Here is a 25,886-nt window from a genome sequence, read left to right on the forward strand (position 1 = left end):
TAAGAAGTGGTAATCCTATCCAAATAGCACAAAAGAATGCCAGGAAATTAGAAATAAAAAAGGCAAAGAGGTAACATGAAGAACAGTCATCTACCGATATCAAGGTACACAAAATATTAAAGTACATTAAGAGCAAGGCCACATATGTATGGATGCAGAACTGTTAGGCCCCATTTTTACACTCCCCAGAAAATGGAATGAGTCAATAAACTCACTCATTTGTCAACAGTGACAAACAAAAAGAAATACTTCAAAGTTTGTAGCTGGCTGCAGGACAGTACTGCATAATTGACCAGGGCACATGATCTTGGTTTCCTTTCTCTCCCACATTCCTCCAAGGCATAGTTTGCTGACTGAGGAAGGATGCTAGACTTGACAGGCCAAACTTGCATGGCCTATTTGGTTTAAGATCATTCTCTCCCAACATGATTTGGGACTTAAGATCTAAAAATTGAAAATGAGCTCATCAGAGTTCATTTTTAATATTTGCACAGAATGTCACTGAGTTGTAGACGATGTCAATCCCTTCCCTTAAAACAATGTGAACTTCCTCTTAAATTAGAAACTGAAATTTGCTGTTTCAAAAGTATTTTCCTCCCTTAAGGGTGGGGTTTCCTTCCCCACTTTATGAATACTTTCAAGCTCCCAAAGACACTAAGAACAGACATTTCAAATGTTGTGATAATTAATAAAAATATTTTTATTAGGCCTAGTTCTACCTTCAGATACATATGTCTAAATCTCTTTAACTTTGGCATGTACATATATGAAGGCAACAATTAGCCCTTGCGTAACACATTATTTGCTCCAACTCATACTATCTTCCCTTCCCCAAGCCTGATCCATGTAACCTCTCTTTATTCATGTCCATCAATGGCTATTAGCCAAGATTCAAGAAGCTGGGAGGGGAAGATGGGCGGATCACTACAACTGCCCCATTCTGTACATTCCTCCTGAAGTTCCGTTACCGGTCAGTATCTTGTTGGAGACAAGATACTGGGCTAGGTGGACCATTGGTCTTACTCCAGTATGGCAGTTCTTATGTTTATGCAGCACCATTTTGGATTGTCAAATAAACTGCAATCTGCCTCGTACTGGCTATTTGAGTGGTGTGGCTAGGGATGTGACTGAAGCCACAGACCACTAATTGAGTGTTGAAGCAGAAACATTCACTTATCAGCTACTGCAGAGAGCCACCCAGGCCCACACCTTCTCTTTGAGATGGACTCCAAGGGTGAAATCCTGATCCTATTGAAATCAATGGCAAAACTCGAGCTGATTTCCAGGTTGCATGTGTCAATCATATATGGCAGTGGGAGTGACATGATAGGAGGCACCTGGTGTGGAGGGTGAGCTCTTCTTGTCTGAGTGACAGCCAAGAAGTTATTGAAGAGGTCGAGGAGCTCCTGAGCCTACCATCCTAGCTAACATCTCCCCATAACTAGCCTCAAGACCCTCACATCCCCAAAAATCAGCCTTTTTTTAGGGCTCATACTGAGTTCTCCTATAGTCTCTCTCCCTTCCACATACTGCTGAGCACGGGTCATTGCAATCCAAATGCTAGTGTAGCTAGTGAGAGAAAAACACTAGGGCAGGATTCAGAGGGGCCAATCATGGGGCTACATGAATTTCCCACCCCCATCAGTGGGTCTGCAGGTCCCAACTCTATAGCCCCTTATATCACTACTAAAGCCAATGGAAGACACAAGAGCTCAGCACCTCTAAAATCTGGTGCATGGTATCTCAGTTGAGACTGAGGAGTTTCAGTACAAAAATTGAAGCACCCAAAAATGTGTGTCCACTTCCAAAAGCATTGTTCTGATTGCCACTGAAATGAACTGTTCTGAAATGAATTTGTTCCCTGGCAGTGATCCAATTTAAGCAAACATGCCATTTATCAAGGTACTTGTTCTGCTCTTCTGCAATTTGTATTTCAATTAAAATTTTATCAGGGTTTTCCCTAACTGGCAGTATAATAGAATATGTGTTAAACTAGGTATCACATTTACACAGCAAGAAATAGTCATTCTAAGTTTACCCAACTGAAAAGATATCAGAACTGAAAAATTCAATGACTTGTCCAGCTCAGTAAAAACTGTAGTTTATTAATTACCATGCATGTCACCCAACATACCAGTTGTCATTTATTTGTATAGTATGCCAGGATGGCTATTTCATTCTGGCTTTCAACAATATTTCTCACCCTTGAGCTGGTTATAGCTACAATCTTCTTCCTTGCATTAATCACATAACACAAAAAGTCTGCATTATGAATCCTCTCCCTCCAATGTGCTCTGTTCAGTGCCATGTTCTCTATCACATCACATGCTGGCATGTCTTCATTTATGACATCCCACCACTTCTTCTCTGCTTAGCCTGTCTTTTTCCTTCAGTCTGATCTGTTGGACTCTCTTACCTACAGTGTTGTCAGAACTGCACTTTATAGCTACAATATGTAATATTGAAGTATGTAGCTCACCTGGCTAGCTGCAGATCTCTTGTTGCCCCCCCCCCCCCCCCAACTGAGTTACTGTAAACATTAAAACTAGAAAGGTAGCAGTTTCCAAACATATGAACTGCAAACCTGTTTGTAGGGAGTGATTTCACACAGCATGAAAAGCACTCTAACCAAAATGATGAAAAGTATTCTGTAATGGGGTGTAGGATGCCATGTAGTGAAGTCATTTTAAATGTCAGTCCATAACCTGTGGAATATAGCAAATGACTCAAAATAACCATCACTCCTTTCGGAAATAATTGCACAGAGCTGTGTGGTGCCCCACATCAGATCTCTAAATAAAGTACTTTGAACTGGTAATTTATAAATACCCTATCATTCAAAAGCAGTGGGTTTTGTTATGCACAAAATATGATTATTAAGTTTTGTTATTTTCTTCAGTCAGAAAGCAAACACCGATTAGATCCTATCCAATAATTGTCAGAAGACATTAGAAGATAAGTTTGTTCTGTTGAAATTACCTCCTTACTGTTTTATCCTAATTATTCTCAGACCTTGTCTGAATCGTAAACCACTTATTTTTTTCTTAAATTTAGGGCCTTGGTGAATCTAAAAAAAAAATTAGGAAAAAAAAAAAAGATTAACACCAGCTGCTGCTCGCAAATGTCAGGGCTATCGGGGTTCTGATGTTATTTTGCTAAACTTCTGCACTTCAAAGAAAGAATTCACATTCCAAACACTACACCACAACCAAGTATTTACATTTTCATATATTCAAATGATACACGTCATTAGATTTAATTAAAACATATTGATGATACAGAATTTAAACTAAAGCACAGTTACAGAGCTTATTCTGCCTCAGTGCAAGCAGGAAAAGAGTGCTATTCAAAATTGGTTATGCATGTGCAAATCCACATTATTGCTAATGATATGGTGGAAAATGATTTGTGCATCAGCTATTATTTATTATAAAGAGTAAATTACCGTTCTAGCACCAGGCATTGTTGCAGTGCTGACTACCTGTTTACTTAGTATGAAGTGTGGAACTGTGGAACAGAAAAGTAACAGCAACAATATGGAACTCATTTAAGATATGCAGAGCTAGATCTTCACTCATTGTAGTCGGCAAAGCTGCACTGGCTTTGATGTAACTATGCTGGTTTATTCCAGCTGAGGATCTGGCCTGAAATTGGAAGGAAGTTTCCAGAAGTTCCCTATTATTATTATATTATATTTCAAAGCTCAGAAACACCAGTGCAAACACTTTAACAAACTATTCTGAAGTTACATAAAGGATATATTGTTGTATTGGCAAAAAAACAGCAATTATTTATACCAGATACAATTTACTTGGCTGATTATCTGTACTTTCTTTCCTACTAGGGCCAAATCCTGGTCTCACTAAAATCAATGGCAAAACTCCCATTGACTTTGATGAGAAAAGGATTTTTCTCTAATTACAGATATTTTGTATTGGGCGGGGGGGAGGAAAAACTATTTCCCCACAGCCCATATTCCCCCTCTACTTAAGCTCACTACCGAGTCAATATCACTTCAGAGTGTGTTGCCAGTGACTACACTGTTTCAAATATAGCAATATAATATAAGAGCTTGTTGCTGTTGTCAAAAAAGAAAACAAGATTGCATGAGGAATGCAAGGTTGCATAAAGAATAGTATGGTAAATATTCTCCATATTATTATATGCCTTTATCTAAAACAATGGTGCAGCCTCCTCTAGAATACTGTGTGCAGGTCTGATCATCTCCATCTCAAAAAGGAGATCACAGAACTAGAGGGGATTCAGGGAAGGGCAACAATTATGACTGGGGCAGGGAAAAATTCTCATCTGAAGAGAGATTGAAACGATCCGGATTGTTTACCTTAGAGAGGAGATGAAAAAGAAAGGACACGATAACAGTATGTAAAATAATAAATGGTCTGGAGAAGGTACATAGGAAACTTCTGTTCTCCCTGTATCCTAACACAAAAACAAGGGAACATTCAATGAAATTAAAAAGATGGCAAATTCAAAAGCTGATGCAAGGAAATACTTTTTCATGCAATGAACCACTGAACTATGGAACTCACTGTGACAAGATGCTGTTGAGGCCAATAAGAGTCAGAAAGGGATTTTACAAAGTATGACACCCTGTACCCCATGTTCACCACTTGTATATGGTTATGGTATGGTTTTTTTTTTTTTTTTTTTTTTACACTAAGTATGCCTTGTGAGGTATCATTTGAAAAGCCATAATCTGTTGAGCATCATTATCCTGTTAAAATGTGTGTAACAATATTGTATGTCGGTTAAAAGATTTTGCTATATGTTTGTTACTGAAACATGTTGTAATTCTGGGGAACATTCACAGACTAGCTCCCCAGTGTCAACAAAGGACTGACCACAGTTAGAAAACTATTAACTACTGAGGCAACCATTCACTGTCAGAGGGTACTTTAAATCAAAGATTTGAATATCATCCCTCACATACCCAGAAGGTATGAATAAGAAATATACAATTCACGTAGAAGATACTTCGAATCTCAAGTAGGCCACACACTGATTGTCTGTGCCCCTGCAGGGGGTAATCCTCAAACAGAGGAGGAGGATAAAAAAAGAGACAATGGCTTCCCCATTACCTCTCCTCCCCCACCTCTACTCAGGGAGCAAGATAGTTAGTTCAATGATGTTTCTTTGTTTGGAAGACTGGGGGGACTGCTGTAAGCTTTTGGGTGAGAGAAATCTTTCTGCTTTCTAATCTTATTTAGCTTGGTAAAGTTTAGGAATTAGATTGTGGTTTTATTCTTTATTTCTTTGGTAACTAATTTTGTCTTTTATGCCTTAAACACTTATAGTCACTTAAAATCTATCTTTCTTTAGTTAAGAAACTTGTTTAATTATTTATCAAATCCAGCATGGTTTTGGTTGAAATGTCTGGGGAATCTCTACTCAGGTTAACAAAAGCTGTTGCATAATCATTACTCTTTGATGGAATGACTTTAATGAGTTTACACTGTGGGAGGGGGCATAAACAGTAGAAGATGTACATTTCTGCTGTGAAAGGCTGGAACTGAGGAATATGCTAGGGTTGCCCTGTATCTGTTTCATGAGTGGCTGGGAGAGCATTCATGTAACTTTGCTGTGTGAGCAGAGCCTGGAGAGGCTGCTTTTCACAAGCAGAGCAGTGTAAGAGACACCATGGCCTGGAGAATTAAGGTGACAGCAGTTCAGTGGTCCCCCAGCTTGAACCCTGGGAATGTCATACAGGGATTCTAGATAACAAGAATATCCAGAGTTATCCAATGCTAACATACATGATGGAAGTGGTTTAATATCTCATCTTTCAGGGCTGTAGTCAGTCTCCAACTACTAGGATTGGGGCATTCTTTGCACCTTTCTCTGAAGCTCCTGATGCTGGTCACTGTCAGATGCAGGATGCTAGACTAGATGGACAACTTGCCTGATGCAGTGCAACAATTCCTATGTTCTTTAAATAAAAGTATCTGAAATGATTACTAGAAATACTGTCGCAAAAAAAGACATGAAAAATAAGTACAGCTAAACAAGCTTAAACTTTTTGGCTGAAGTCCCTTCCCCAGACTCAAAACAAATTATAGTATAAACAGACTATGTATATTGATCTACGTGGTATTAGAGGTGTAGGGAATAGTAATCGTCATCTGACTCACAGGCAGGGGCAGAGCAGTTTCAGAGCCACACCATGGCTGCTACTTCAGCCCTGGATTGGAATAAGGAGTGTGTTCCATGCATGCTATGTGTAGGGGTTCATTGCCACTGGGTCAACATAAATATGGACCGCGTAGGAATATTAACAAGTGGCCTCCAGCTCACCTTCAGACCCTCAACCCTCCATGCAGAACTGGTACAGATCCCAGATCTGCTGAGCTTTAGAGACAGAGTCTTATACCACGCTCATTACAGTAGTATCTGAGTGTCTTCTAGTAGTGCATTAAACAGTATGACTGACATCTGTCACATGTATTTTATTCTCTCTCATACTCTCTCCAGGGTGAGAACTGTGTGTACAGTGGAGTGTTTTGGTTTGGTGGTGCTTTCGTTTTACCTTTTAAAAGCTACATGCTGCTGTTTATCTTGGAGAAGGCAAGGTCAAAGAAGTACTCCTTGCATTTGGTGCAGAAGGTGGTGAGGTTTGTGATGTTCCTTAGTTCCCGTGGGAATCCCTTCAACGGGGATGGACTGGCCCCAAGAAAGTGGTCTCCTGCCCAGAAGAGCTTTATCCTGTAAATCCTTCCATGGTGCTTTCATCCATCAACAAATTTCACACTCAACCTAATACGAGTGAAAGGTTAACCCAGCATGAAATCCCCTCTCAAAGACCTATACAAGCAAGGGAGTTCAGAATTCCAGTTGAAATTCAGTGCAGATGCTCAGTCCTTAATTCACCCTACTGTGCCTGAATATTATAGTAGATACAGTATGCACATATGGATCATAATATTCTGTTTTGAAACTTTTGCAATACTTAGGGAGTGAGTTAAGCATGAACTGTCAAAATCAGATTTCAGATGCACCTCTGAATTGTTCGGTTTTATAAGATTAAGTAAGTCTATCAATAGTGTTTTTATGTAGTGGTAGTATCTCAGTTTATTTTCCCCATAGTACAGTTAAAGGGGGGTGGGGGACATCTCAGCTGGATGCACAGTAACAGAAAAGATATAAACTAAATACTAAATATTTAGACAATTGTCAAAATCTGCCTTAAATTTACTCAGCTCATAGTCAACTGTATCATATTTGATTTGAATATATGTATACAGTGTCTTTTTAAAAAAGTGAATGAAGTTTAACGTAAATCTATAAAATCATTGATCAGACTTTGCTTGCACAAAAAATATTGGAGAATGCCCCTCTCTTCCACCTAAATGAGGCTTTTGTGGACCCAGCTGCCCTCTCAGTTTCATCTTTTCAGTCGCTGTTCTGCTACCCCCCCTTCCACTCAGTCAATGAGAGTATTAATACTGCATAAAATTAGGTATTTGTTTGTTTTTGCTGAGCAGGGTCATAGTTTGTTTACTCAAACGGCGAAGCGGGGGTGGGGGGAAAAGCCACGATCGGCGGCACTTCGGTGGCAGATCTATCACGCCACTTCATTCTTCGGCAGCAATTCGGCAGCCAGTCCTTCCCTCCAAGAGGGACAGAGGGACCCGCCGCCGAATTGCCACCGAAGACCCAGATGTGCTGCGCTGGTGCCTGGAGCCGGCCTGGTTATTAAACATGTCTTCATTCACAATGGTTTCACCAGAGATCAGAGCATTTTTAGCAGCTATGTGCCTCACCAGCCATTTTTGATGTCCCACCTTTGTTACTATTCAAAGGAAGTCAGCAATCTGCTTGCAGATATTATCCTGTTCCAGATAAGACATACCTATTTAGGAAATACATCTAGGAGACAACTGCCCTGTGAACTATTTTTATTGACGGAAATTTGTATAGCAAAGCTCTCTTTCAGCATACTGACTTGAGAGGGTGACAGTAAAATATTATTGAAAAGTTTGAAATACTGCACAGCAAAACTCAAGTGCAAGATAAACATTTTTCCAACTTGTCTGGATTTGCAGTAACTTCCCCCTCCCACCCATAATATGTTATACATCTGCTTTCACACTAACAATGAAAATTCATACTATCCAACTGTCTCATTCACTTTTTACAGGCTTGTTGGTACCTACTTAAAAAACAAATAGATAAAATTGCATCTGCTCTAAAAAGAGCACAGAAAAATCCATCCTCCCTTCTTTTTCAATTTGAGCTCTGAATTTAACCTGATATGGAATAGGGAACGGGAAAGAGAAAATGATTATTTTCAAATAGGAAAAAGAAAGAAAGGACATAACCTTCTGATAAGCATACTCTCAATAGCCATTTTAAATAATTCTATTTGAGAGTAGCAAACTTCACACTTTTCTACAAATGCAAATTTTCTTCAAGAAAATGTATTGCAAAAGCTTTTATGCCAGCAGAGGAATCTGAAATAAAGCAGCGAACAGGATTTTTGATTCATCTAGTATAGTTCTCTCAAGAACTACACTGAATTTTAAGAGCAGTCTAAAAACACGAGAGTCCACTCCTGGGGGGAACCACTTAGATGTATCAGCACAAAAATTATATTTCCATTACACTTTTTCCTGTTCTTAAAGTATCGCCTACAATTAAGTGTTCTGTGTTGAAGACTGAGATTAGAAAAATTGTTAAAAGAAAGTTTAGTCTGATAATTTTGATTAAATAATTTACAGTAATTCAGTCAGTTTTCAATGGTTCTTTCCTGTTAGCTGCCATTTATTATTTGTTTACGTTCACAAAACGATGTAGTTAAGGAGGAATAAATTATAGCAACTTTTTTAAAAAAAAATTGCCTTATGAAATCCTTAATTCTGTACATACATATCAGTATAATACTGTTAGAATAGAATAATGCTCAGCGATTATGTCCAAAGAACTGTAAAAACAATGGCTAATTAAACATACACCTCATCTATGTATGTAGAGACTGTCTAATCCCCATTTTACAGATTGAGAAACTCATGGGTTGCAGGTGTAAGAGGCCAGGGAGGCTAAGCCTCCCAAAAGAGAATGTGGCACCACTCCCTCTGGAGGCATGCCAGTCTGCCGCCTTTGGAGCGCCGCCACTGAAAGAGTGCCCGGACATTAGCCCCAACTATGTTGCACCCCAAGGCCCCATTCCCATTCATCCTTTTTCCTGTGTCCCCACCCATGCTGCTCCTCTTCCTGCCCCTGCTCTGCCTCTTCCCCTCTAAGGTCCTGTACTCACGCTGCTACCTCCCACGACCTCCCACCACCTGCCACTTGTGCCTCTTCACACCCTCCTCCCCAAGACCACCCCCCCAAGCCCGCTGAGAAGCTGTTGGCTCACAGACCTGGGGGAGAGGGGGAAGAGGTGCAAGCAGGGGGGGCCAATAAGAGTGGGTGGAGGGTCTCGGAGGGGGTTGAGAGGAGTGGGCGGTGGAGGACTCGGGGGGGAGGCAAGTGGAAGCAAGCCTCAGGGCAGAGCAGGGGGTGGGGCCACGGTCTGGGAGCCAGTGGCCCCCTCCAGTTCTAGGAAGCTTCTGGGGCTCACCCCCAGCCTCCCCAAATGTAGGAGTCACAAGCCACCCATGGAGAAACTGAAGTACAAAAGGGGTAAAAACCTCAATTTTCAGAGGTCTTCCATAATTGTGGTTCTCAGTTTCTGGGTGCACAAACTAAGGTATTTTCAAAGGTCGTGAGCTCCTACAATTGCTGTTGACTCCACTGGGAGTGGTGGGTGCCCAGCACCTCTGAAAAATCAAGCCCAAAATATCAGAAGTTGCCACAATCAAGCCATGGGTGTCACCTAAATGTTGATGCATTCAAAATTAGTAGACACTTAAAAATTGACCCCAAGCAACTTGACCAATCTAGGGCTGGTGATTAGTACACAGCATAACACATGCAGATGTAGTGTGCAGCTTCCTTTGTCTGCCCTTCCAGGACCCTCAGCACTGCAGCCAAACAGATCTTCGCACATCAGCCCCCCCATGTACAGAATAGAAAGTAAGATCAGAGCTTAGAATTGTATATAGAGCTGTACAAGGGTGATGAGGAGCAGAGGTATCACGCTGATGGACCGGATATAAGAACCTACATACAGCAGAACGTCCATCTGGACAGACATTAGGCCTAATTTTCCAGTGCCTTACCTTATGTAGCATCTTACAAATATACAAGGTGAGCACAAAATGGATGTAAATGCTACCAAATCAGAAAAGTAATGTTTAGCAACACTTTGCATAGGTATAAGCCACTACATGAGATACAAAGCAGTGGAAAATTTGGCCCATTGATTTGATCAATGCAGCAGTGCAAACAGAAGGTAGCTTCTGCAACCACATTTAACAGACTCTTTCAAAATGTGCAGGTTTAAAAACAGAGTCCAGGGAAGAAGAAACAAGAAATCAATGTCCAAGTGCCCAGAAGATGCAATTTCATTCACTGCCATAAGTGATGGGATGCCACATTCCTGTCTGCCTTGGAATTACTTTTCCGCATATTCATTCAAAAGAATCAAAGCAGCAGATGTCCAATGTCTGTGATAATATCAGGTTCATCCCTGTTTGTATACATTATTCTCTCAGCTGTGTCTTGCATATCAGATACTAAATCATCACAAACTAATTAAATTGACTATCAATTTATGCAGCAGTTTGCATCAGCCAAATGTGTGGGCTAATTCTATGTGAGTCAGAGTTCTTTTTTAAGATGATGAATAGAATTATGGCATGTACATTGGCTCAGAGGATTGTTAAAAATCAATATAAGATCAAATGGACAGGTTTAAAAAAAACCACACACAAACCTGCATCTAGTCCACTAAATTAGGGTTGTGAAAAAAACATACAATTTTATTTTTATTTTAGAAAAAAAAAAAAACCTATTTACTTTTTAATGGATTTTAATGGGGTTTTTTCTGTGAGTTTTCATTTTTTAACTTCTACGTCACTCCAAATTATTTACAAGGACAACATTTTTGAAAGATTTTTGATATATAGAATCAAACGTTTTTATTTAAATCCTTGTTTAAAACTTTATTCTAAAATATTAACAGGAAAGTGATGAGATCAGCAAGAAACTGGTTATACTTATTGGGAAGTAATATGGTATTAGAATTGTATGGAAGCCTGAGGGAAAATAAGTAGAATCATTGGTGATTGGAGAGAGAAGGAATAACCAATGTTTAGTGACAGTTGATTATACCTATTAAAGAGAGAGGAGTGGTTGGAACTGTGACCCTTTTAGGGGAGGACTACATTTTCTAGAACATAGAAACTTCTAGAAAGTGGGAAAGGCAACTGATAACATGGTTCTCTCTATAGTGCTGACTCACTTATCTTATTTTCCATTTTTAGTGGTGATTTCACTTGGTGGCTGCTTCTCATTCTAACTGTAGTAAATGTGAAAGCTGCTGATCAATACTGCAAACAGGATTGGTGATTAGAAATGATCAAACATCAGTGGATGTATGAATGTATCTGACTCAACATGCCTCAAGTTGAAGGAAGTGTAAAGAAACAAGTGATTGAATGAACTGAAGTAATGGGACAGAACAGAAAATAAAAATACAAATTTTGACTATATTTCTTAAGCAGCAAGATAAGAATGATTCAGCCTTATCACAAGATCTACTGAAAAGGAGTTTCTTTGCATTCTTCAAGATAAAAATGTACCAGTGAATGCAATTTTGTCTATTCAAGTAGAAGAGATCAACACTGACTAGTTGGATGATTCTGCAAGCGAGACATTATCAACGGCATCATCGCCATCAAAATATATGCATGTTAACTACAAGTCCTCTCCATAATTAAGGCACAAAACTGGGATTCAGGAGACCTGCATTCAGTTCCCCACTCTCCCATAGACTCCCTGTGTGACCCTGGGAAAATCAACTAACCTTTGTGCCTCACTTCCCCATCTGCAAAATGGGGATAATAATCCTATCTTATTTATTTAGATTATAAACTCTTCAAACTGTTACTATGTATCCATCTAGTGCTTAGAACAGGGGCTTCTGGTCACTACTGGAATATGACTAGGGTTCCTGGGTGCTATGATAATACTAATAAATAAAAAATAAATCTAGTTTTCTGTATGCTCTCCTGAGACACTTCCTTAGAGTGCAATTACTTCCATAAAATATATCACTCAATTGGTGTTAATATGCTTTGAATTAAGGCCAATTCTGTTGTTCTGCTCAATCCCACCTATGAGGCAATTTAAGTCACTTTAGTCCACTCCCACATCTTTGATTCTGATTGCCACTTCGATCCTACTGTGACAGATGTCACCCAACCTCCCCTGGATAATCTCCAGTGTTATCCTTATCTGGAAGGCCAGAAACCTGACACTTACGGTCCTGAAGCGTGTAAGTATTTCAGAACCTTTTCCTCACAATCAGAGTAGACAGAGAGAATGGAAAGTTGGTATAATGTGAATGTGGGTGCTTTCTCCACGTCTTTCACTACAACACACACAAAAAGTGAATATCCAACAGGAAGATATGAACTTAATATGTCAGCCCTGATGCTCAACTTCTCTATTTTCAGAGAAGATAAGTTCTCTGTTAAAAACTGTGTCTACTATTTTTCCAGCAAAACAATGTCACAGTATACTCTATAACACACATACATCCTGGCCAAAGCAATCTAAGCAGGAAGGTTCTCAGTCTTCGCTGGCACAAGTTAACCAATACATATATATGCCTTCCTGCCACACTTAGCCCTCTCCTCACAGATGAATAACTCCATAGGCACTACAGTTGGACAGTAGCTGGATAACTTGTTTGGCAGACACATGTGTTAGAGATGGTGTAATGCCATTATTTTTACCATGAGAGGTGAGATCTTTTATTGGACCAACTTCTGTTGATCAGAAAGACAAGCTTTCAATAACATTGCATACTTTTTACCATGTAATTTACAAAAGTTATCCCAAGAACGTGAGAGATCTTCATAACTGGTTACTATAATCAAACACCAACAAAAATATGCTGGTGCACAAAACAACTGTACATCTTTTCTGACTTTCTAGCAAGTTAACTGTTACTCACAATTCCCTACCATGCCAAGCTTTTCCTTAACTTAGATTGTAAAATCACATACCGTGGAAAGTAGTTTTTATAACTTTTTTTAGGTGAGCAGAATCAGCACTGTAGATTTTTTAACTATCCTCCACACTTTCACAGTGACTACCTAGACTGGTCTTTTTTATTTAATAAATTTAGTACCTTCATTTTGTAAGTACTATATTTTGTTTATACTTGCTTTCCACAGTACATACATTTATGTCTATGCTCTGGTGTTCCCCATCAGTTTTATTCCCCTCTCTGTTTTAGGTAGTTCATAGTTTGTATGATCTAACATCCCTCAGCCCGCACTGCTTCCCGCCGCCCCCATTGGCCTGGAGCAGTGAACTGTGGCCAATGGGAGCCGCGATCGGCTGAACCTGCAGACACGGCAGGTAAAAAAAACAGCCCGGCCCGCCAGGGTGCTTACCCTGGCGGGCCACGTGCCAAAGGTTGCCGATCCCTGCAATAGTCCAACCAACGCTGAAGAAACCTTGAAAACTTCAGTGCTAACCAACCACTATCCAGTGTCAACCTTCCATTCCTGAGCAAGCTCATAAAGAAACTAGCAAATGGCCAAGATCATCTAGCTGAAGCCAACATTCTAAACCCACCACAGTCTGGATTCAGGCCAGAACACTGAACTGAAACCACTTCAGTGGCACTGATGGGTGATCTGCTCCTGTCAACGGAAACAGGACAGACATCCATTTCCATCCTCCTGGACCTCGACACTGTTCTGCTGTCTTGCCTGAAAGAAGTGGCAAGAGTTCAGGGTAAAATGCTCAAATGGCTTTAGTCCTTCCTGGAGGGATGCTCCCATCACTACTCCTCCACTGCTAGATTCCTCACTTTGTGGTGTTCCACAAGGCTAAATTCTTTATCCAGTCCTTTTAACCATCTACATACAACCACTAGGTGATCTGGTCAGACAAGGTGGACTCAAGTGCCAGCAATATGTGGATGACATATCTTTTATCATATCTGACTACATCACTATCAGTAAGATGGCTCAGTGATTGGCTGAGATCAGCTTATGGATGGAGAAGAATTAGCTAAAGCTGAACCCAAGCGAGACAGAAGAGATGCGGGTGAGCAGAGAAGAGGAGTTTGCAGTCACAGTGAGTCTTCTTTGACTGGAAGTTCATATCCACAATTGGTCAAGAGAGTCTGTGTCCAGAAGTACTCTTCGATTCCTCACTGACGCAGAGCTCATACATTGCAATGGCTTCAAGTAGTGTTTTCTACCATCTTCGGTTAGCTACAAGACTCCATCCCATCCTGGCAGACATTAGCACATTATAACTGTCTTCCACTCCCTATGCTGGCTTCCCACAGAATTTCGCATTAAGTTCAAGGTCTTGGTCCTTATCTTCAAAGCACTCCACCACCTGGTCTGAGGATACCTGAAAGACCGGGTCTGACACCTTCACTCCTCTGGCACAATGAAACTCTCAATAATGAGAGTAAATCTCATCTGTATGGGGGAGAGAACCTTTTCTGGAGATAGTCGAAGACTGTGGAATTAACTCCGCCAAGAACTAAAGACCATCATTAACCTCACTACTTTCCTCTCTGAGTGAAAGGCACATTTCTTTAACCTTGCCTTCTCTAATGTAAACACAGAGCAATGCATATATTTATTTAATACAGAATTAGAAAAAATTCTACCAAAACAAGACACGGCCCCCACCGTACATGCTTCCCCCTCAGGGGAGAAGATGAGAGAACAAACAATACATGAAAGATGTGTAGTCCTTGTTGCTTAATGTGCTTGGATATTATAGTGATGATCACGGTAAAAGAAACTATAGAGAATAGAATGTTTGGTTTGGAAATTCCATTCCTGTAATTAGCATTCCCTCTCATGCGCGCTCCACTTTCGGGTCAGGTGAAAGTCTGCTTTTCTTTCAATTTTTACAATGGGGTGGCACCCGCCTCTTTCAAGCGCCCCTACAGACAATAGTTTTTGTAAATTCTTCAGTGACCAAGCCCTCCAGCTGAGTCACATACACTGCCCCGCCCCCTTCCAGGGTATACAGTTTCTAGTTCTTTCTCATGGCCCTTGTATGGGGCCATAGCACCAAAACTTCCCCCCCGGAGGCACTGCCTTTTTTAACAGCCTACTAGGGGCCCATCTCTATACCCTCATTTGGTGTCTTCTTGGCAGCCCACCCTTGGCTCAGTTTTCAACCAAACCAGCAGGGCCCATCACTGTACCCTTGCCTCCTCTGGCTAGGTTCTGGGCTCAGTCCCCTGTGGTCAGCCTGCCTACACTGACCTGTCCATGGTCCTGCTGCTCTTCCAGCCAGGCACCAGGATCTTCCATTTCGAGCTCCAGGCGCAACTGACCACTCTGCCTCTGCTGCTTCCTTTTATATGGCCCTTCTGGCTCTTTATATTGGCCACCCCAGCAGCCCCTCTGATTGGTTGCTTCTCTGCAGTCATTCTAGGCCACCAAAAGGACTTCTCCTCTGCTCTTTTGGGGGGCAGGGTGAGGGAGGGCCACAAGGCCTCCAGCAGGGCCTCTAGCCCACCTTGTCACAGTTCCATTTCCAATAATAGGTGCCAATCTACAACTGAAATACCCGAAAAAATATTTACCATAAGGATTTTATCTTTTTAATTAAAATAGCATCTTGAAATATATTTCAGTATTTAAAATGTATAACTCAGTGAGAAGGACACACATATTGGAAGCGGTTAGTAGAGAGCAGAAAATGTAAGAGCACAGGAGATTGCTATAGTTCTTCCAAAGTTAGGTTAGCTTTGAGATCACATATAATGAATTGTCCTAACAGTCTAAATCAATCAGTTTGAGATTAATAATATTTTATCAATATTTGCCTATGCTGAGAAGGAAAGCCCTCAGTTTAGTTCCTTATATTATCTCCTTTTTTCAGCTTTCATTTTACAGCAAATGTTTAACATAAAATGGCTAACAGAAAGACACTAGATTTGCTATCAACACTTTTCAATAGCATCCTTTAGAAGAGAAAATGCTGAAATTGTTCTAAAGCTATTCTGTGTTTTGTTGACATTATAGTTTTGTTTCCACAGATGGAGGTGGGTGTTAAAATCTATAATATATTAGGGCCAAGATTTCAAAATGCATTAGTTATTTTGATAGTTCAATTTCTAGGTGCCCAACTTATTCTTTTTATGGTGATAGCACATATGGACCCCAATCATTAGGACTCCATTATGTTAGACACTGTACAAACACAACAACAAAAGACTTCCTGCCCCAAGAAGCCTAAGCTTTTTCAGTGGACCTGATTTTCAGAGGACAGGGATCCACACTGTCTAAAAAAACCAGGCCCCTTCACATTATCTCCAACTGGGCATCAAAAAGCATGAATCACATTTGAAAATTTTGGCCTAATCTATCTTTGTGTTTCCCAATGTTCTTCTGACAACATTATCACGTGGTATTAAAACCAAACTTGAAAATAAAATAGGAATAATAGCTAGATCTGATTGTACTAGCTCTTGAGCACACAGTCTCCTTCATTTATAAGTAGCAGGACCTTAAAACTGTCCTTGTTGGTTTCAAAAGCATGTTGACAAACTGCTATAACACCTTTCATTGGTCTTAGCTCTTTTGGGGACTGACTTTTGAAAACTAAGCACATGCATCACCTTAAAGACCACAAATATCCTGTCCCAACGCATATGAAGCACAGTTAAACCTACATTACAGGACCAGGATTGGTCAGACAGGAGCACAGCTAGGATATGCTGGAGGAAAGGAAAGGACTACCACATCCATTATTCTGCATAATCACATTAGACCCTCCATTTAAGTGTGTGTGGAGGGGGGTGAGGGAGGGAGGAGGTTCATTAGAATTCTTGTGGGGCAAATTCCACTCAGAGTACTTGTGTCCCATCCACATAATGAAAGTGTGATTTAGACCACTGTGATACACAAGCAAGTAGCTCCATCTGGTGAAAGGGTACCAATTAGGAGCTATGCTAAGCTTGTCTCAGATAGAAGTTACTCTTTGTGTATGGTATAAGAAGCTATCCAACAGAACACAGCTACAGATATTCAAAATAATTAAGGTCCTGGATCTCAGCTCCAATCAAGGTAGCTCAGTCTGGTCCCAGGAGCCATTTAGAATTAATTGTGGGACTGGCCTCTGGAGGGGATTATAGTTCAATATAAACTCTCAAACTTCCAGTAATACTTGATTTCTGATTATGTAGCCCTCATGCATTTTGAAAACCCTCCTGAATTCCTACAGATCTTTGGTCATGTGCTGGCTCTGAGAATAAGATAATTAAAACTCATTCAGTTCATAGAGGGTAAGTGGAAAGTGAGTAGGTGGGAGGGCCAGGAGGCAGATACAGGAAATTGTGGAAATGGCCATGGAGGACTATTTAAACACAAATGGAGGTAAATGTGGTTTTGCTACCTTCACACTGTAAAATGAATGCGTAGGGGCGCAGCTCCCAGCTCAACACACACATTGTGCCAAACCCCTCCGCAGAGCACCCCAGTGCAGGTCCAATGAGCTTGAGCTCACCTAAACGTACATTTAAGATTTTTCAGGGTGTATGGTAGAGAGGTTTGTGCTATAACACAATCCTGCAGTATAGCTATACCCATAGAAACTTCTCTAAGGGCATGTCTACACTAGAGATACTACAATCGCCATAGCTATATCAGCACCATAGCCCATAGCATAGACACCACCCACACTAAGAGAAAGGTTTTTTCTGCTGGTATAAGAACACTTCCCACCCAATGACACTAGATACTTGGACTGAAGCATTCTTCCGTTGACATACCTCTATGTACATCGAAAGTTATGTCAGCATAGCTACATTGGTCCAGGTGTGATTTTTCCCCCCACACATGGCCTAGTATGAACCAAGGCCAACACTCCATGAAGTGCTTAAAACTGCCCGAAAAATACTCACTGCAACTGATTATTCAGTACTTCAAGTGTCATGGCTACAACCTTATTTCAAAGGTTAAAATGCTATATACATATTGGTTCAATTCTTTTAATGTGGTTAAAAATCATTTGTTTTCAAGGGATTTTTTTTAAAGTCAATCTGTACTTCTCTAATAACCTTCATGGATTTTCAAAACTAAGAACCTTTACTTGCTCAAGTAATTTCCCCCATTTTCTCTGCCTATTCAGGGAAAGTTCAATGTGAAAAGTTGAAGAATTTAATCATCTCACTGCATAGCACTACCTTCGTCTGCACTACTGTAAAATCCTTTTTTCTGGCATCAAGAGCTTTAAATTTTAGATATTATAATTATTCTGCTACGAAGCCAATTTATACTGGTGACAAATCCCATTACACATTCAAATCCAAATGTAGTGGCCTATGATAGAATACGTCAATTACCTTCAACTCTTGTAACCTCAGTGTGACAGTGAAATAGTATTTGAGAATCCAAACAGGATGTACTTTTTATAGTCCATAACTACATTGAGCAGTTTTAATCTTAAGACTTGCTAATAGAAGTACCCTTAATTTATATTGTCATATTGGTTCAGCAATAGTTTAATAAATAGGACCAAGTGTGAAATCTGCACACTGAGCACTTTTCTTTTGTCTTTCATCTCCTTTACCAAGAAACCCTAAAATATTAATTAAAGCCTAACAGCCGAATAAAAAAAAAACAATGTCACACTTGTGCTAAATTAAAGGTCATCCCAGTTCTCATCATGCCAGTAGCAACTGAGCTGCTGTCCTTTTTATGTAATTTCCTCCAGAATAAGTGGCTCTCTAAATAATTTCTTCATTCTTAGTTAGCACACTAAAGTTGGCCATGCTCATTTGTCATTTGGCTTTGTTCTTTATAGCCTCATTCAAACTATAGGCCTGATCCAATGCCAATTGAAATCAACAGAAAGACTTACATTGACTTCAGGCCCTCAAAGCCAGATTTTTAAAGGTGATTAGGTGCCTAAAAATGCAGTAAGGCACCTAGTGGGATTATTAAAAAGTGCCCAGACACCTCACTCATTCATTTCAGAAATAGCTTTGAAAATCTGGCCACGACTTCAATGGGAATTGAGCATGCTCAGCACTGCATAAGCATATTGCTGCCTCCTCCCATTCCTTGTTTCCAAATGCTAAATTGATATCAATGGAGCTAAAATATATAATATTTTTCAGTATTACTTTTCCAAGTAAGCAGTTGCTGTAATTGCCACAGATATATTATGAAATGGTGAATATGAAGAGGGGTGGCTTGCTCAATTGCAAATAGGAGAGTAGGTGGTCAACAAAACAATCTGTTTTTAAATGTGGTCCATGCTATGGGAAAGTTTGCAAATGGACTCTGTAAGGATTTTTCCTAAGCACTCTTGTGATTATTAGGCCTAAAAATGTACCCCAGTTGTAAGCTCATATGTGAAAAGCATGTGTATGTTCATAAGATATCAATAAAAGATTTTTTTGCCTGCTTGGAAATTAACTATGGTCAAGTTGTTCTCAATAATGAATGCTATGAACAAGTGCAAGAGAACCAGACAGAGAAACGGGATTAGTCCAAACAACAAGGACCTGCTGATATGGTTCAAGGACTGTTGAAATCATGATGGTAAAACCTGAAGATCTAATCCGTTAATTTCTGGCTTCACAATTGGTGTGGCAGATATTAAGCCTAACTGGTGGACAAAATATTGAGGTGATGAACTATGCAGCTCACTTTTTCCCCAAGACAGAAGGAGCAGACCACACTGAAAGTTTTTCTTCCTCAGAGGAAGGCCCATAGGGTTTGCTCTTGTTCAAGGAATTTTGTTTTTCCACTTGTGAGTCCTGAAAATCACCATATCATCATAACATCCAACTCTCAGCCCATCAGTAGGGATACCCAAGGCCGGCTCTAGGTTTGCCAGCTCTAGGAATGCTGCCCCTGGAATTGTGCCGCCCCAAGCATGTGCTTGGTTTGCTGGTGCCTAGAGCCAGTCCTGGGGATACCTAATTGCCAGCACCGCAAAGATCTTGTTCTGCCTGCCTTCATTTTGGGTCACTTTCTGTTCCCGCTCCTTTCTCCTATCTCTCACTCTCTCAGCTTTTCATCAAATCTTGAAATCAACTGCACTGCATCAGCCCAGAGAGATAAGATTAACATAATTCTGTCCTGTCTAAGGAGAAAGGACCCAACCAGATGATGTCTCTGACCAGTATATGAACCAGAGTCCAAGCAACATGTGTCGTAGTCAGCCTAACACCCGAAGCATCCATTTGTAATTGACCAGCTCTCCAGTGTTCAAAAAACATCAACAAAAGCCATAATTCCTCTCTCTTTTCTATCCTCTCTCTCCTCCACCTTGTGTCTGTCTGTCTTATAGAAACAGAAGTGAATACTCTTCACATATCTGGACTGAGAGTAAAATTAACCCTTTCCTTTTCATAAAAGAATGGTTGTTAATAAAAGTAAAGGGACTTTGTTACTTTGCCTCCAAAAAGATATTTTAAAGTTTCTGATTGAATCTGTTTTGCATAATCACTCCATTTTAGTTTCAATATAAATGCTTGCTTTAATTTCTTCTTTCTTGTGTTCGATCAATAAACTTCCAACTTTAGACTGAATTATTTTGGATGTTTCCAAGGAATCAAGTAAAATAAATGCCTCTGTAGAAAAAAAACTCCCAAACCTAAGTATCACCATTTTAATGTTGAGTTGATAAATGCCTTTACTTCTTTTGGCCATTGAGATCAATGGAACAGCAATACATAGAAAAGGAAACTTTCACAGAAGGTTTTTAACAACTGTGTCTATTTTTGACGAGATCACAGATTGGATTCACAAGGACGACATTTGTCAAATGTAAAGAATAAAGAGTTAAGTGATTAAAGTAAGGGAAAGCAGGAAAAGTACAGCTCCACTCCTCTGTTGGATGCAGAGGGGAGTTCCGCCTCCTTGACTGGTGCACTGAGAACTCCTCCCTGCTCTATGCGCTGGCTCATAACTGCTTTGATGTTTGGATTTTAACAAATGCAGGACATGGATGATTTAGTGCTTCTGGAGCTTGATGTCAAAATGTACAGGATTAACAGTCATATAGGATCAATTCATCCACAGAACAAGTAAAAACTTTCTCCCACAGAACAAGGAAAATCATTAATGCTCCTCAGCCACATTTTAAAAGAACTACCATGTCAGAATGCAGACAGACAGACAGACAGACAGAGGGTAGATTCTAAGGTGAGCAGTGTGGTTGCCCCACATGCCAACTTCCAGGGGTCGACAATCTGATTGGTCATCCATTTTTTGCTCTGCTGATGACTGTTCAGCCATTTATTTTGGGGGTTTTTTTGCACTGGCCAGCAAAAGAGCTAGGGACACTCCTGCACAGAACTTCTTGCATACATGACTAGTTAATTTTCACTTACTTCACTAGATTTTATTTTTTTTGAAGATGTGAAGCAGAGTGGCAGAGATGGTTGCAGCTACTGTTTTGTTAATAGTGTCTAATTCTTTTCTACTACTGATGTGTGTAAGAAGGCTGCTCTTGCTTTTTATAGTAATTATAAGGTATTTTACGGATTTTGAAAACTGTTTTATTTCAAATAATCAGGATCACACACATGGTAATTCAGAATTATGTTCAGATGAGTAACACAGTGGAAGAGAGAAAATGTGCCACTGCTAAGATATTGAAGCATTACAGATGCAGATTATGCTAGTCATCTAGCAGCATTCCACCAAGCTGTTTGTAGAGTCAAATGTGGTGGTTTCAATGCTCACAATCAATGTGAAGAGTATATTCTAACCCAATCACTCTTCTTCTAGATGAAGATCTACAGTCTCATTTCAGATAGCAGGAATCAAATCAAATCAAATCCACTGAAATGAAGTAGACATTGTTTTAAGGTTCACTCTGTTGGTGTTCATGAAGTTACTGCGGTGTTCCTTAAAGGAAGAAAATTTCATGTAAAATTTCCATATAGCATAATAAGTAACATGACAGATAAAACATATGCATTCTGTGATGGGCCTCCCTTGTCTGAGGGTTGGGTTGCAGATGTGTGTGTGTTGTGAGAGGCTGGGAGACTAGGAAATTGAAACAAAGTGTTATTGAGGTGGGTGGAGCGGCATGTCACCAGTTCTAGGGGAGGCAGGTGCTTCTGTTTTAGGGCTCTGATGGCATTAAAGTTTGTTGGATTTTTAGACAATGATCTTGTCTCATTCCTTCAGGTACTCTGATGTTATTCAAATACACACACTCTCTCTCTCTCTCTCTCTCTGTATCTCTACACATACATACACTCGCACTATTTGCTGTAGCTAGCAAGTGCCACTATACCCAGGGAACTCACTCAAGGTGGTGGAGAGTAGGCAGTGTTTCTGGTGTTACCAGCCACACAGAAGGACAGTTTTAATCTCTGCTAGATGCTCCATAAAAGCTCTGCTTGTGGAGATTGCAGTAAGGACCCACTAAATATGTGCATCCTATGACTGCCTCCGCAGCCAATAAAAATACCACTTTGGGGGCTTCCCTGACAGGTTTTGGGCACACAGGAGAAAACAGGTAGTGTCACCCACCACAATCTTCCTTCTGACAAATGGCCTTCCATTGCCAAGTCCCTTCAGTAGCATAGACACTGGAGTGAATCTGAGCCAGTTTCTCTAACATCCTCTGTAACTATTTCATACAGTGAGGGTTGCCAACCTTCTAAATCGCACAAAACCAAACACCCCTGCCCCACCCCCACTTGCTCCATACCTCCGTCACTCACTCTACCCCATCCTCACTCACTTTCACTGAGCTGGGGCAGGGGGTAGGAGTGCGGGAGGCCGGTGAGGGCTCCGGCTGGGGATGCAGGCTCTGGGGTGGGGATGATGGATTTGTGGTGAAGGAGGGGGCTCTGGGCTGGGGCAGGAGTTGGAGTGCAGGGGGGGAGGTGAGGACTCCGGCTGAGTGTGTGGGCTCTGGGCTGGGGCCAGGAATGAGGGGTTTAGGCTGCAGGAGGGGGCTCAGGGTTGGGGTAGGGGGTTGTTCAGCAGGGGGTTCAGGGTGCATGGGCCCAGCGGTGCTTACCATGACTGCTAGGAAGTGGCTGCCAGATCCCTGCAGCCTCTAGGTGCATGGGCAGCCAGGGATGCTCTGCACACTGCCCTTGCACCTGCAGGCGCTGCCTCCGCAGCTCCCATTGGTCGCAGTTCCTGGCCAATGGGAGCTGTGGAGCAGGCACTTGGGGTAGGGGCAGCACACAGAGCCTCCCTGGCTGCCCACGTACCTAGGGGCCACAAGGACCTGGCGGCTGTTTCTGGGAGCCACGCAGAACTAGGGCAGGCAGGGAGCCTTAGCCACCAGAGTTTCTTTTTGACCTGGTGTTCTAGGGTGAACAAACAGTAAGTGTGAAAAATCAAGAGGGGGGTGGGGGTGGGGTAATAGGAGCCTATACAAGAAAAAGACCCAAAAATCGGGACTGTCCCTATAAAATCGGGACTCTGGTCACCCTAGGGTGTTCTGGTAGAGAACAGGACACCTGGCAACTCTACATACAGCAGAAGTAAGTGGCCCTGAAGAGCAAAGTTCAGCCTTAGCAAGGTACATTGTACATGTAACAAAATACAAATAACCAGCTGTGCTGAATATATGGAAAGATATCAGTTGACAATACTTCTTCCTGCCAGCAATGAAATAGGAGACTCAAAACTCTCTCAGGCCTGGTCTACACTACGGGTTTAGGTCGACTTTAGCAGCGTTAAACCGAATTAAGCCTGGACACGTCCACACAACGAGGCCCTTTCTTTCGACTTAAAGGGCCCTTTAAACCGGTTTCTTTACACCACCTCTGACGAGGGGATTAGCGATAAAACCGGCCTTTGCGGGTCGGAATTGGGGTAGTGTGGACGGAATTCGATGTTATTGGCCTCCGGGAGCTATCCCACAGTGCTTCATTGTGACCGCTCTGGACAGCGCTCTCAACTCTTTCATAATGCACTGACCAGGTAGACAGGAAAAGACCCGCGAAGGTTTGAATTTCATTTCCTGTTTGCCCAGCGTGGAGAGCACAGGTGACCACGCAGAGCTCATCAGCACAGGTAACCGTCATGGAGTCCTCCCAGGATCGCAAAAGAGCTCCAGCATGGACCGAACGGGAGGTACGAGATCTGCTCGCCATATGGGGAGATGAAGCAGTGATAGCTGAACTCCGTAGCAGTAAAAGAAATGGAAAAGTATTAGAAAAGATCTCCAAGGCCATGAAGGACCGAGGCCATAACAGGGACACACAGCAGTGCCGCGTGAAAATTAAGGAGCTACGGCAAGCCTACCACAAAGCCAGAGAAGCAAACGGAAGGTCCGGGGCAGAGCCGCAAACTTGCCGCTACTACGCGGAGCTGCATGCGATCCTAGGGGGTGCAGCCACCACTACCCCAACCGTGTGCTATGACTCTCTCACTGGAGAAACACACAGGGAAGACGGTTCGGGGAACGAGGAAGATGACGATGGAGGTACTGTAGGTAGCTCACAGCAGCAAGGAAGCGGAGAAACCGGTTTCCCCAACAGCCAGGATATGTTTGTGACACTGGACCTGGAACCAGTAACCCCCGAACTCACCCAAGACCCTCAGGGCACACAGGAGACCTCTGGTGAGTGTAACTTTGTAAATATTTGTAAACATTACAAAAAAAAAGCAAGCAAGTCTGTTAACGTGTATGGGGATGGAGCGGAAATCCTCCAGGGACATCTCCAGAAAGCTCTCCTGGTTGAAATGGGGTGATTTTATTAAGGGGGACATTCAGAGGCGCCCGTTCCTGCTATTCTGACCAGAAATGTTCCCCGCTGTTAACCACGCGGTGCGGGGGAGGGGTGAAGTGATCATCCCAGAGAATCGTGTGTGTGTGTGTGTGGGGGGGGGGTTTACTTGTGTTTGTGCCGCATGTTAACCGGGAAACCGCAGCCCCCTCCTTTTACATTGAAACCCCATTTTAAATGGACAACCCAATTCATCCTTGATATGGGAAATGCGCTGCTGTTTGCAACCTTTCCCACATGTTAAGAAGGTTAAAAAAGCCAAAACACTGTGGCCTACGATGGCTGCCTGCAAGCCGAAATATGCGACCTTGTAATGAAAGAGTGTACCCATTGTTCTCTAAAATGTGTCTTTTTTAACCACCTCTCCCTTCTCCTCCGCCAGCTGCAAATGTTTCTTCTTCGCAGAGGCTCGTGAACATTAGAAAGAGAAAACGTAGGACGAGATGTTCACGGAGCTGCAGATGTCCGCCCAGGCTGATAGAGCACAGCAGAATGCGTGGAGGCAGTCAATGTCGGAGATGAGAAAAGCCCAATATGAACGAGAGGAGAGGTGGCGGGCTGAAGACGATAGGTGGCGTCAGCTTGCAGACAGACGGCAAGAGGCAATGCTCCGTCTGCTGGAGCATCAAAGTGATATGCTCGAGCGTATGGTTGAGTTGCAGGAAAGGCAGCAGGAGCAGAGACCGCCGCTACAGCCCCTGTGTAACCAACAGCCCTCCTCCCCAAGTTCCATAGCCTCCTCACCCAGACGCCCAAGAACACGGTGGGGGGGCCTCCGTCCACCCAGTCACTCCACCCCAGATGATCGCCCAAGCATCAGAAGAGCTTCAATAAGAGTTAAAGTTTTAAAATGCAGTGTGTCCTTTTCCATCCCTCCTCCCCCACCCATCCCAGCTACCTTGGCAATTATCCCCCTACCTCTGTAAGGAACTAATAAAGAATGCATGAATGTGAAAAAACAATGACTTTATTGCCTCTGCAAGCGGGAGGGGAGGGGAGGGTGGGGTGGGGTGGTTGGTTTACAGGGAAGTAGAGTGAACCGGGT

General features: G+C 41.8%; 1 protein-coding gene across 7 annotated transcripts in view; it reads right to left on the reverse strand.

Moving 5' to 3' along the window:
* The window catches only part of KLHL32 (kelch like family member 32), a 194,407-nt gene that overhangs the window by 110,905 nt on the left and 57,616 nt on the right, over nucleotides 1–25,886 (reverse strand). The window lies entirely within an intron of this gene.

The sequence above is a fragment of the Trachemys scripta genome, chromosome 3 (genome assembly GCF_013100865.1).
Source record: "Trachemys scripta elegans isolate TJP31775 chromosome 3, CAS_Tse_1.0, whole genome shotgun sequence".
Taxonomy (NCBI): Eukaryota; Metazoa; Chordata; order Testudines; family Emydidae; genus Trachemys; species Trachemys scripta.